At 39.9% G+C, this 14,885-nt stretch overlaps 1 long non-coding RNA gene across 1 annotated transcript in view; it reads left to right on the forward strand.

Moving 5' to 3' along the window:
- Positions 1 to 1,508: 1,508 nt before the first annotated feature.
- Positions 1,509 to 14,885, forward strand: part of LOC128025129 (uncharacterized) — a 30,155-nt gene continuing 16,778 nt past the window's right edge. Inside the window, exon 1 of the long non-coding RNA XR_008186097.1 lies at positions 1,509 to 1,749. This is a non-coding gene — a long non-coding RNA (uncharacterized LOC128025129). The remainder of the gene's footprint in view (positions 1,750 to 14,885) is intronic.

Consider the following 14,885-nt stretch of genomic DNA (forward strand, 5'->3'; position numbering starts at 1 on the left):
AATCTTCATTTTCATTTCTGTAATGTGTTTTGCTTGTAGTTCCAGTAAAGTAGGTCTGAGCCTGATCTCACAGAGCACCCCAAGCACTCTTTGAAAACTTTTTGGCAGGCCGCTAATGATAAGCTATTACTGTATTCCTGAACGTCTGGCGAGAACCCATTTGTGCCGTTCAGTTAATGTGGAATGAGCTAGATCGGTGCTGGGTGATGGTTTCCCAAAAACAGAATTGGTTCATAATTAATATGAATTTGATTGCATATGAAGTCTGAAACTTTCATTCTAAAATGTCAAAGAATAAGAACTATTCAGAAAAGATTCTTTTATAAAAAAGGAGTTTATGTTATAGTTACATTTCATGTACTGGACCATACTGGGATCGCTGTAGTTAACACTAATGTGTCTGGATGTGGGCGTTACAGATGTTAATGTTCTCTGGATGTGATTAATTGTCTGATAAATCATTATGTATGTAATTAAAGGAGGAAATTGAAGGAATAGTTCACTCAGTAATGAAAATTTTTTTATTTTTACTCACCATCCTAACCGGTCTGACTTCCTTTCGCCTGTGGAACACAAAAAGAGAATTGTGCCGATTTCTTTTTTCATTTTGCTGCGGATAGTCCCCATGGGAACTGAGTCTTTCAAGCTTCAAAAAGGATGTAAAACCCCAGAAAGGTGTAGTAAAAGTGGTCCATATGACTTGTGTGCTATATTCTTATATTCTATTAAGTGTTCTGAAATCCTATGAAAGTTTTGTTGTTGTTGTTGAGAACTTACTATACTCAATGATAATCCTTCCCTCTAGTAAACTGCTGCGAGTCATTAAGTTGCACTCGAGAACCAGATCAGTCAAATTTGTGAAAGAATCATTCAAGCTTGATATGTGAACTGTATTCAGTGAAAAGATTGGACTTTTCAAGGACGACCAGGCCTAAATGCATGGTCTACTTTTATTATACTTTGATAGTGCTTTTGATCTTTTTGTAGCAAAATTTGAAGCATATTCAATAAAAATGAAGGAGAAGAGCTTTTATCCTACAACATGTCTTCATTTGTGTTCAGTCTAAGTCAAAAAATGTCAATCAGGTTTAGAATTACATAATATAATCATGAGTAAATTGTGTAGGTGTGTTGAAGAATCTTTAAAAAAAAAGATGTGGTTTATTCAATCAGACATGATAAATTCATTCCACGAGCGAAGGGATTACCAAGTTAGTATTTGGCTGATGTTCTTGACACACTCCGTGTCTTATTTTCATGAACATATTTATCAAAAGTACCATTAAATTCTGTAGGGGTAAAAAGTTTGAATGAGAATAAATAACAAACTCCACTTTTAATAAATATGTAATGCATTTTCTTAACAGATTACATTTAATGATTACATGCATTACGTTTAACAGACAAAAAAAAATCCCCTTTTACCTTCTGAACTTTGTGACAAGATCTTCCCCCACCAAGAAATAAGTGACTCAACCAACGGGCACAATGCCAGCCCTCTACCCACGCTCCATGACCTTTCTCTCATGCACAGTCACATTCTGGCACATGCACACTTACAAATAAACACGTTTTTATAAAGGCAGTTCTCTCTCTCTCTCATGCTTCTTCTTTTCCCCCTCCTCTCTGCCTGGCACTCTGCCAAACGCGTAGATAGTCTGACTTCTCTGTAAATGGAAAATGACCATGCCTCTGTGTTTCAGGCCAGTACTCATATTCATACTGGTCAGCCAAAGTCAACCTTGACTGGTAAGAACAATAATTTCAGCTCTTATCACTTCGGATACTAAGCACTTTTTACAGAAACGACACTCCATAATTGTGATGTTAATCCTTGATAAATTTGGCTGATTTAAAGTGAAATGAGAATGTTATGTGGAGCTCTCTTTTAGGTTTAGCTAAAAGAGGCTTGTAAACTCTAAATATAAGCAAGTAAATACACTGAAAAAAATAATAATAATCATTTTCCCTCACTTGAACTATGCCAGCTTTGGAGCTAATATCTGAAATCTTTTCCTGCATTCTCAAACAGAATGTTCTTATTGTGCATGATTTCATATTAAGTATTTAATTCATTTTAAGAAATAATAAAAATATATAGGCTGTTAAGCCATTTGAATGGGATCAAACATCTAATTAAGTAATCTAAAAAAACAAGTAAAATTTTTAAAGAAAATAATATTTTTATTGAACAAGAATATCCTAAATTGATATAAAGTGGAAGGCTTTTGTTAACAAAAAAATATGTCTGAAATAAAACCTGTTCTTTTGAACTTCCTATTTTTGTTTTCTACAAAAATATTAAGCAGCACAACTTTTATAAACACTGATAATAATAATAAAAGTTTTTGGAAAAGCAAACCAGCATATTAGAATGATATCTGAAGGATTATATGACACAAAACTAACTGCTTTGTATCACAGGAATACAATTAATAAAAATATATATTAAATTAGAATATAATATTATTGTTTAACTGTAATTCTATTTTTAAAAATACGTACGCCACCAATTTTTTATGCCACCAAAAATCGCACCATCCCCAAACATTTAAATGATAGTGTACTTGCACTATGTATATATAAATTTGGTAACACTTTAGAATATGGAATGCATATTCACTATTAACTAAGAATTTTCCCTGAACAAACTCCTAATTTGTTGCTTATTAGTAGTTAGTATTGTAGTTGATAAATTTAGGTATGGCGTAGGGTTAAGGAATCTAAAATATGGTCAGCTTTTTGTACTTGCTTTTCACTTGAAAAATATATTTATCATATATTTATCTAACTTTATCTCAGACTCATAAGATAATAAGATAATCTTAATTTATTATTCCTTGAAGCATTTTATCAGCATCAATATTTTCAGGAATACTCAATTTATTTATTAGTCTAATATTATACAGGCATGAGCATAACATGTGAATGTGATTTGCCTGACCTTTCCACATTTATTCAAACATGTTTGCCATTTATGCCAGTGGTCATGATTTAAATGGCTGATCGTTCTCTGTTGGTCCATAAAACTTTACTAAACAGAATAGATCTTACTGGAGTATAAAGCCCCTCCCCACAGGTGATCCATAAAGTCAATGTGTTACCATGTGAATCTGCCAGAGGCTTTAATATTAAGTTTTAGCCAGTCTCTGTGGTCTTATTCAGACCTAGCCCTCATTCCTCAAGTGTTGATCAGTGATGGCTTTCAGCATCTTCATCCCTACTTCGAGTCATTGGACCAAATTACTCCAGCTGCTCAAACACAGTCCATGTTTATAGAGCCCAATAAAGCATGATTTCCTCCAATCATATAAAATATGTGTTTTAAAACACTGTCATTAGAGAAATGACTACACTATGTGCAAGGCTAATGTATAAAGCCTGGTCTCAGTCACGGGTCATGTCTCTGGCAATGAGCTTGGCCCAAAAAGCATTAGATCATGGGGTTTGGTGTGCCCATAGATGATATCACTGAGGAACCATTGTTACAGAGAAGGCTGGATACTGTTACTTAACACTATTCATGCTAACCTGCTACGATTAACAAATAAAGCTGGTCATGTCATTTCGCAGTGAATATGAAACAGCTAGCTTGATTTGTTAAAGGGGTATTTCACCTAAACTTTTTAAGTCGGTATGAATTTTTTTTTTTTTTTTTTGATTCATTTGTGTATGTGATTTATGGGGGGGGGGGGCATATTGTTTTTTTATACTGTACAGACTGTATTTTCTATCCCCTTACACTAACCCTACCCCTAAAACTAACATCACACAAAACCTTCTACACTTTTTGACACAAACATTAGTGTTATCGGCCGATAGGCATTGGCAAAAGCTCATAAATAGGCGTGTAGCTATAGCGCTTTTGACAAAAGTGTGAAGGGGTTAGTTTTTCCTAAAGTCACCAAACTTGGTACGTATGTTGTTCTCATAAAACCCAGCATCTTTTTAATTTACATTCATCAGCTATAAGGAAGTTGGCTATTTTTATTTCATGTGGAATTTTAGAAAAATATGGTTGATGCATTATTGCATACTCCTCCTCTGGGATTTAGCAATTCAAAACAAACTTTGTCAGCATGATGCCAAGATATTGAAGATGTTAAACTGCAAATGTTTTTTTGGATGTTTTGAACAGTGTTGTCATGGTAATTTATTAAAATAACAATTAAAAAGAAAACAGTAATTTTCTTATATCTTTTAAGTGCATTGTCTTAACTTCTCAAAATATTTTACATACCAAGAACAAGTAATTCTGAGGAAAAATCCTTTCATGAATTTCTGATGCTCTGGGGCATGACAGTCTATTAAAAACTATCAGACATTTCAGAAGACAGATGAAGTCTGTGATAATAAGGTTGTCCACTAGACAGAATCATAGGATAAGAAATATTTTAAACCTGCTCTTTCTCCTGTCTGTTTCCATTCATTAGAATGACAAATAAATGCATAGAATCATCTCTAGGTTACGTATGTAACCCTAGTTCCTTTGAGGGAATGAGACACTGCGTCAAACAATGCTTTGGGGCATAGGTCTTCAACCCAGCTCCTGGGGACCCACTGTCCTGCAGAGATCAGCTCCAACCCTAATCAAACAAACCTGAAGAAGATAATCAAGGTCTTCAGTATCACTTGTAAAGTCACAGGCCAGGTGTGCTGAAGCAGGTTGGAAGTACAGTAAACTTTGCAGGACAGTGGGTTCCCAGGAGTAGGGTTGAAGACCTATGCTTTGGGGAATGTGCTTAGCGTGAGCCCTCAGGGGCCACACCCACAGCTTCCACAACTCCGGGCGAGGGTGAATTATCGTGCCCTGCGCCTGTGAGAGTAGGCCTGTCCTGATCGGTATCTCCCATGGAGAGCCATCGAGGAGCAAGACCGGGTCTGTGAACCATACTCTGCCCGGCCAAAACGGGGCTACTAATAACAGACGGACCCCGTCCCAGCGTACTCTCGCCAGAACTCCCGGGAGTAGAGCAATAGGGGGAAAGGTGTACAGACGAAGCCTCGGCCAGGTCTGTACCATAGCGTCCAGTCCCAGAGGAACTAGAGAGAACCAAAGGGGACATTGTGATGTCTCTTCAATCGCAAAAAGGTCAAAAACTCTCCATATCTGCTTCACAACCTCGGGGTGAAGCCTCCGTTCCCCAGGCCTCTGCCTCAACAGTATTTCTGCTCCCATGTTTAGTTTCCCAAGAATATATACTGCTCTTAACAAGAGGAGTTTTATCTGGGACCACACAAGGATCTGGAGCTCCAGCATGTACAAGGGGCACGAACGCAGACCTCCCTGATGGCTGATGTAAGAGACCACCGATGTGTTGTCGGTGCGCACCAACATATGGTGACACCTTAGGTCTGGGAGGAAGTGCTTGAGTGCACGATAAACTGTTACCATATCTAGACAATTGATATGCCATGTCAGATGGCAACCATTCCACTGCACCCCAGCCAGTGAGGGATGCATCCGTCGCTAGTATTACACGGTGACAAGGAACTCCCAGCACCGGGCCCTGATTTAAGAACCAAGGTTTCTTCCACATGTCTAAGGCACGGAGTCGGCGCTGTGTGACCTTGATAGTTTGAAATGGATTGCCCCTCGTGGAAAATCCCTTGGTCTTGAGCCACCACTGTAGGGTTCTCGTGTACAGCAGGCCAAGAGGTTCACATTGGACGCAGCTGCCATCAAACCCAACAATCTCTGAAAATTGTTTGACAGTGAGTGACTGGATTTCTATGACTCTCTCGACTGAGATGAGGATCGACTCGATATGAGCAGGGGACAATCGTGCCTGCACCGTGGTCGAATCCCATACTACGCCTAGATAGGTGGTTCTCTGAACCGGAGAAAGTACACTCTTCTTGGCTTTCAGTCTCAAACCCAGCTCCCCCATATGTGCGAGAATGACATATTGATGCCGAGCCGCAACCTGCTCTGACTGAGAGTGCAATGCTGAAGGGAAGTACTCAATATTTGTAGGCTTCGCCACCGAAAGCGAACCTCAGAAACTTCCTGTGTTGTGGAAGGATGGATATGTGGAGGTATGCATCTTTAAGATCTATTGTGACAAACCAGTCCTCGGACCTGATCTGACCTCCAACATGCTTGATCGTGGGCATTTTGAACTTCAATCTCACAACTGAACGATTTAAGACCCTCAAGTCTATAATCGGACGCAGCCCCCCATCCTTCTTTGGAACTATGAAATACCGGCTGTAGAACCTGGACTCCCTGTCTTGAGGAAGGACCACCTTGATGGCCTCCTTCTCTAATAGGGTTTTCACTTCAGAGGCTGCCCTCTGAAACCCTGAGCTTCTGGCGTCAGGGCTTCTTGGCCGAGGACTTCTTAGCTTCAATAACTGCCCTCAGATCTTGCTTGGGCTTAGAAGACCTCGGCCGAGAACGTTTTTGGGTCTCGCGGTACGAGGAGCTAGGGTGCGGCTGGGGCATCTCCCGCCCAGATGCCCCGGAAGAGCGATGAGGGAGGAACTTATGGAACGCCGCCGCTTGTTTGCGGGCCTCCTGAAACCTGTCGACGACAGAACTGACTGCATCACCGAACAGGCCAGAAGGCTGAATTGGGCCGTCCATGAGGCAGACCCTGTCCCGCTCTTTCATCTCGTACAGAGCCAACCATAAGTGCCTCTCCGCAGACACCATCACTGCCATGGACCGCCGAATCGCTCGGGCGGTCTCCTTGGTGGTGTGGAGGGAGAGATCAGCGTTCCTTCTAAGTTCTGATATATCCTGGGACTTGATCTCCTCTCCCTCGTCTAGCTCTTTCAGCAGGTCGGCTTGGTATGCCTGTAACACCGCCATGGTGTGCAGACATGCACCAGCCTGACCTGCAGCCGGATACCCTTTGCCCAACCAAAGCTGACGTTGTTCTGAGCGGCTTGGACGGCAATGCCGGGGCCTTCAGAGATGATGCAGCACTGGGGGACTGATAGCTCACAAGCGTCTGTTCCACCCGGGGCATCACTCTATAGCCTTGCTTATGGAACGCCGCCGCTTGTTTGCGGGCCTCCTGAAACCTGTCGACGACAGAACTGACTGCATCACCGAACAGGCCAGAAGGCTGAATTGGGCCGTCCATGAGGCAGACCCTGTCCCGCTCTTTCATCTCGTACAGAGCCAACCATAAGTGCCTCTCCGCAGACACCATCGCTGCCATGGACCGCCGAATCGCTCGGGCGGTCTCCTTGGTGGTGCGGAGGGAGAGATCAGCGTTCCTTCTAAGTTCTGATATATCCTGGGACTTGATCTCCTCTCCCTCGTCTAGCTCTTTCAGCAGGTCAGCCGCATACCCTTTGCCCAACCAAAGCTGACGTTGTTCTGAGCGGCTTGGACGGCAATCCCGGGGCCTTTGGAGATGATGCAGCACTGGGGGACTGATAGCTCACAAGCGTCTGTTCCACCCGGGGCATCGCTCTATAGCCTTGCTCTCCCATCCCCACTATGTTGCCATAATAATCAGACGAGGGGATGTAGAGGCGGGCTGAGAACGGGCGTTTCCACGACTTGGCGATCTCTTCATGCAGGTCGGGAAAGAATGGAAGGCCCCGTCTAGGAGGTGGTTGACTCGCGCGCAGGAAGCGTTCTTCAAGCTTGCTTCGCTGCGGTTCGGTTGTTTTCTCGGCGGCCCAATCAATACTCAACCTGGCCTCTGCGCGAGTCACCACCTCCAAGAGCTCCTCATACTGTGGCGTGTGGGGTGGCGAATTTCTGTCAACAGACTCCACATCTACCTCCTCGGAGGAAGAGAGGCGGAGTGTCGATCCCTCTCCCTGGGTGGAAAGAACCGTAGAGCGTGCTACCGACTCCAGAGATTGGACACCGGATCTGGTGGAAGTGGAAGGAGATAGGGACTCGCCCGTCTCCATTCCCTCTGCCAAATCCACTTGCGAACCCTACGGGTGCAGCCACCGTTCTGCCTTGGCAGAAGCGGGACCAGCATTGCGGGAAACGCTGGCGAAGGCCCCCTCCTCGAAGAGGGCCCTCCGGGAACAAAGCAGCCGCACTGACATTCTCTCACACGGACAGCACTCCCAGGCTCCGTTCCCAGGCAGACCACGCATAGGCTGTGTATATCCCCGCTCGTTATACATCATGGGCAGGGAGGAACACATCACCTTCAATATGCTTTGATTTAGCCTTGCTCTTCAACATGACTTGGAGCTCTACTGGACAGACAACAGTAAATAAGACTCACAAGACAAACAAATGACATTTCATAGATCCTTCAAAGTTTTATATATCCTTTCTTTTCTGTGAGTGTATATGTTTCACACTCTTGATATTCTAGAGTAACCCTTACACAGTTGTGACTCGACAACCAGACTGTCAGAGGGTTAAATGCATGTGCCCACCATGTACTGTTTTCTTAATGCCATGGTGGGTGGTGGTGGCACCAAGGTTTGTGCCTTGCATCACTGCTTGCAGCTATATTTAAACTTTATAATTACTTGACTTTGAACTTTGACATCAGAAAGCTTGATAGAGAGGTTCACAGAATTTTAAAGTGGGGAACTGAAAGCACTACTATAATAAAAACTTTATTTAGTTATTTTTTTATCATCTCCCATTCCATTTCATCCTGGGTCAGTCCTTTATAATTCATGAATTATGACACATATAGTATTTTTATATTTGATTTATATTTAATTTATTTTACTTATTTTATGATCTGCTACATTTTGAATTATCTTTGTAAGAGTCCACTGTAATCTGTGTAATGATATATAACTAGAGTGAAATAGAGATGTTTGGCTTATTCAGGCAACTGCTAGTAATAGAAGCCTCCCCATTATGCAGCAGAAGCAATTCATTTTTAATTAAGCCAAGCTGATGGTGTCTTCAAACCGCTCCATTGAAACGAGATATTAATCAGTGATATTAAAACTTGTTTTCAAATATTAAGACCGGTTTTATTTTTCTTGTACCTTTGACAAATATTTAGTTCGTTTTATGCACAAGCCTCACTACATTTTGTTACATGTCTCCTTAAAACAAGAATAAACTACATTTAAGACACATTCCCTGTTTTACTATCTTGTCTAGTTTTGCTTCAAGTAAATAAAAAATATATTTTTTACTGAAAAACAGACAAAATACAGATTAAGAAAAAACTAGTTTAACTTTTTCAAAAGAGTCTTGATTGATTCACACACATAGAAATCCATATTCTCCCCCACTCACTTGGCTCACACACACACACACACACACACAAACGATCTTACAGTAGTACTTTATGCATTCACACACTGTGTGGGACTGTGCCCTTTCTCGCACAGTTGCATTCTCTTTCACACACACACAGACGTTCTCTTTCGAAGCCCCCACACTCTCTGCTCCTCTGTGACACACAGCACTGGGCCTCAGTTTGAGGTCAGAGGACATAGAACATCTGTGTGGGAGCACTGAGCTTGCTGAGTGCCAGAAAGTGCCTTTGCATTTAGACTGCAAAGGCAGGAACACACTTACTCACATACAGTATACACACACAGCTATGCACATGCCAGTTACCGGTCAAACATACAGAAAGCATGGAGCAGGAGTCGGTCTTACAGTCATTTGCCACATCACTATTTGCTGAGCATAAACTAACAACACACATTTGCACTCACCACCACATGTCAAAGTCATTGACTTCTCTGGACTCTAATGGTTGGAAAGACTCTTCATGAGTCATGACTTTCAATCTACTGTAAATGCAGACTGCTTTTTTTTTTAACAGACACTACATTGTTGGAGCAAAGAACATGTACATTGCTTTTTTATCACTCATGCTTAATAATACAGATCTTAAATTCAGAATTAAAAGTCAAAGTGGATAATGCACACACCACCTCAGTCATTACATCTGGTGTCGTCTAGATGTATCATTAAAGCTGCGGTAGGGAACTTTTGACGCTCTAGCGGTTAATAAACAGAACTGCTTGCATCTTGCGGAAGAACATTGTAGCCGGAACTACTTCTCTCTGTTTATGTCTATGAAGAATCACAAAGGTACTGGGTTACTCCGCCGCGGTACCCCCGAAGCAATCTAAAATAGTCTGAATATAAACACTTATTATAGATGTACCCTAGTGATTCAGGAAAAGCTAAAAACACAGTTTGGAAAACTGATTCATGGTGTACTCGCTTATTATATAAATTTTTCTACATTTTGAACACAAACAAAGTTACGGACCGCAGCTCTGATTGGTTGTTTATTACCGGGAGCGGATGACTTTCTGCAAATGGCAATAGGAGCACTGGAGGAGCCAGAGGAGCTTGATTTTTTCACAGATTATCTGTCTCATATTCTACTGTTAGGACATAATGACAGGTTTAACAAATATGTAAAAAATATATTTTTACAAAAGTTACCTACTGGATCTTTAATGTCATTAAAAAATGTGTAGGATTTAGGGCTGCCAGTTGAATGTGTTGACTGTAGTGTGATTAGTAAAAAAAACACAATAAGTAATGTACAATTAAAAATCTTTATATTTAAAGACATTATTTAGAAATAATAATGTGTTAAGAAATAAGTGTTAAAAATAATAAATAAAAAAGGACTAAAATAATAAAAAGTAACATAATTACACAAGTGACAAAAGTACTGTATCAGCAAAATAAATAATCATAAGACATTTTATTTTAAACATCAAGTAGCGACTTTACATGTACAACTCATTCAATGTAGTTTGGATTGTATTTTCTTGTACATCTTGTAGTTTTGTTCATAAAAGTGAGGGCCTTATTTGGCTTCTACCAATGGATGAATTTGTGCCTTCTCCCTTTTAAAATTGATTAGCTTATTTATTTTTCTACTGTAAATGGTTTATTATACATTTAGCCCATTAACATTTATCATTTTTAACAGATGTACAGACCCATTTTTGGGTCACTGCTATAAAAAAAAGTTTGCATGACTATTTCATAACGTTATGGTTATGTACGTGAAGTGTTTGTTCTACAACTTGTTGCAACAAACCTCTTAACTTTCCCTAATAGCTAATAATTGTTTACTTAAAGAGATAGTCCACACAAAAATGTACATTTTGCCATCATTTACTCTTCTAAATGGAATTCCAAAGCTTTTTTAACAGGCCTTTCATTTAGGGGTGAACTATCCTTTTAAAGAGTTTGTTGCAACCAGGACCTGCAGTTTGATGCACCAAAGTTCTGACACACTGGATCTTTAATGTGAATGAATGTACACCAGAGGAATGTGGAGTAAAGCAGATTTAAGGAGGTTAAGGAGTTCAGCCTTACTTACTTCAGCGTACCTCTGAAATAAACCAAACAATTTGTTCTTGGCCATGTTTCAGGCCAAATGTTTATCAATTGATTTACACACAGATTACCATTTAAAGATACAAGAGGGGAGGGGGAGTTTGGACAGAATGATGATAGTGCTCGGTCTGTAAGATGCCTAGTGAAAACTCCAGGAAATGGACACTATTTCCTTGACTCTAGTACATTGCACCTTGATGTTTATCTGTTGGAGAGTTGGGGCTGGCCGAAGCCTTTGTAATGGGCCATGCAGGGAATGTGTTTACTCTCAGTAGTCATTTACATGCTGCATTTCTACTTTTAAACATTGCACAGAGACTGTTCTAGCTGTGGCTCTTTTTGAGTTATCTGCAAATGTAGGTCGGATTTACAATGAGGATCTGTATCGTTAACTGCTGAATGTAGAATACATATATAATTTTAATGCATTATAGAGGCAGTTTATAAAGTAGATCAACCCAGATATTTAGTTTGGAGTGCAACATGTCTGTCTTCTGTAAATATTAATATATAAAAGCTACAGAGTTACAGCATATTCAAAATATACTGAGCAGCCACAAATTTTCTAATGCTTCACATTCAAAAAAAAAACTTTCAAGTGCTCAACTTTCAAAAAGTAACTTTAAAATGCTTAACTTTCAAAAATAACTTTCAGGTGCTTCACTTTCAAAAAGTACTTTTCAAATGCTTAACTTTCAGGTGCTTAACTTTTTAAACTATTTTTTAAGTTTAACTTTAAAAAACTAGCTTTCAAATACTTAACTTTTAAAATCTAATATTCAAATTCATAACTTTCAAAAAGTACTTTTCAAATGCTTGTATATAAATAACATATATTTATACTTTAACCAAGGGCTTTGACAAACTTTGCTTTTCTAGCTATAATTTGGGTAATGTGCAGGTCACACATACCATGTACTTTTTAAAACCAATCCACAGAGACAGCTAATATCATCCAAATTCGGCTCATTTGACCATCAAATCTATTCTTGACTCTGGTTGACCCAATGAAGGCGCCTACACTGCTATTAAAAGCTCTATATTTAACCAAATATATTAACAGTCCTCTCCCTCCCCCATCTCTTGTAAGAATCTCTCTTATGAGGAAACCAAGCTACAGAACAACCAAGGTCGTCATGCGCCTAGAACTGTGACTCCTGATAGTCTAGTGGTAACAGGATATTATATACATGTTATACTATTTATAATGACACAAGCAAAATTGCAACTGAACTCAACTGACAGCAATCTACTTGTAGATTAATGAACAGAAAAAAGCAGAACTGACATTTGATAACACTGTTTATGTTTCACTGAAAAAATAAAATAAAAAGAACTATTATTACTTCAAATAAAACTTTACTTGAGCTTTCACTGTAATAATTAATATAATTTCTTTAGGCTCAATACTTTTGAATTATGAACAGAAGCATTATTAATGCCTTTGCTGTCTCTATAACAGAATAGTAAGAATATTAGTCCTTTAAGTCCTGCATGAGTTTAAACCATCAGCATGGGACACCGCAAGTTTGGACGACTGGCAAAAGTCATTTTCACAAAACGTTGACATTGAAATGGATATATAATCTCATTCAATTCTAAAAGTCTTTGGTGGTGTTGTGCTGACAAATTCATGACATGTGGATAGATAGCCTGACAGCCATCCTCTCCTGTTGTGTCTTATAGATAAATGAAACTATTTGCACTTCAGGTAAAATAATATTGCCACAATATTTTCTGCTGTTGTTGAATAAGAGCCTGGAGTCATAAAGCCACAGTGCTGTTTTCCTGATATTGAGCTAACCACCAATAAAGGAAGACTTTGTCCATCTAAAGATATTTTGCTATGATAAGTTTTACATTTTCCACAAGCCACATTCAGTTGTCAAACAGGTCTGTTAGGCAGCATTCAGAAGTGTGCGGTATTTTAGTACAGTCATGCACTCAAACCGACTTGTAGTCCAATCGTTGATATCTATGATCTCTTGAGATTATTCACAACATCACTACTGACTCCACCCTCACAGTCACTGCCCAGATACATAGTAATATTTCTGTTGTAAATGAAGAAAGAGATAAAAGACACTAAACACTTTCAAAAATTATTGGTTTCAGTACATAAATTTCTTTTTGCCTAAGGTGCTTAGTTCATTTCTTTAAAATTTGCATGTGTGCGTGTGTGTGTTTATATGTGTACTGTATATGTGTATATAGCCCCTTTCACACTGTACGTTGTACCCGGAAAATTGACGGAACATTGCCGGGTCGCCTTCTGTGTGAAACCAAACAGTTTCTTTGATTCTGGGATTGGTCCTGGGTCGGGGACATAGTAACATTGCCAGGTTCAGTGCCGGAACGAGCTCTGTGTGAACAAAAGCCAGAACTAATGTCGTAAAGGGTGTGTCGTAGTGATGACGCACGTTATCACGCGACTCTTTTACCGGGTGTTTTGAAGACAGATTAATGTTTGCAACAAAAAAAATATGTGCAAACTGTAATGAAGCAGAGATCAGTTAGTTCCTCACTTTCCGCGCTGAATCTGAGATCGTTCACCAGCTTAAGTGAATTTTAGCGTGCCTAGCATTTTTGACTCGTACATTACACGTCACATCCTAATTTCACGTGTCTTTACGGGACCTTTACGGCTTGTGTGTGAACGCACGCACATATTCCGGGTAATCACTGGCAGTGTGAAAGTGCAAAAACTAGCGACCAGGGAACAATTGCTGCGACATATTACCCGTGTGTTTTCGCAGTTCGAATTGCAGTGTGTAAGGGGCTTCTGTCTATCTGAAAACAAAAGTAAATAAAAGTCCAATAATCATATCCAGTTTTATGCTGTGCATCACCCATAGAAATGTTCATAGTGATATAAACACAATACTTTCAATGTGCATTTATTTGCATTCCTACACACATCCCCACTCAAAGTCAAGTCAAGTCACCTTTATTTATATAGGGCTTTAAACAAAATACATTGCGTCAAAGCAACTGAACAACATTTATTAGGAAAACAGTGTGTCAATAATGCAAAATGATAGTTAAAGGCAGTTCATCATTGAATTCAGTGATGTCATCTCTGTTCAGTTAAATAGTGTCTGTGCATTTATTTGCAATCAAAGACAGCAGGCCCCTGTTCACATTTTTTAGGAGACTAAGGGTTAACAGCTCTGCTTAATATCAGAATAAAAAATGAGGTTGCATCAGTTATTGGACACTCAATCACTCAATTTTGTTTTTCTCTAATTAGGTGACAAGATTGGTGGCTGATTGCCCAGGGCAGATGATACTGCACTCCCAGCCTCTGCTGGTGTGTGGGTGGGTGCATCGAGTCTTCCCTGAAGGTCTGTGAGGTTCTGAAGTCTTCTCTCTGAAAGGGGGTTGGGAAAGTACGCCTTTATTTAGGGTTTTTGTTATGGTGTATGGCACATTGATTTAGATTTAAGGCCCTCCCCACAGGAAGATATATGTACTGCACAAAGCACAGTAGAACTGTCTAGCCTGTGTCTGCAGACATACATTTTGTTACAAAAACCAATTATACCATCTGTGCTGGATGCTGAGGATTAGAGGATAACAGAGCACTGTGCAAGTTCAGTTGTGA

The sequence above is a fragment of the Carassius gibelio genome, chromosome A12, assembly GCF_023724105.1.
Source record: "Carassius gibelio isolate Cgi1373 ecotype wild population from Czech Republic chromosome A12, carGib1.2-hapl.c, whole genome shotgun sequence".
Classification (NCBI taxonomy): domain Eukaryota; kingdom Metazoa; phylum Chordata; class Actinopteri; order Cypriniformes; family Cyprinidae; genus Carassius; species Carassius gibelio.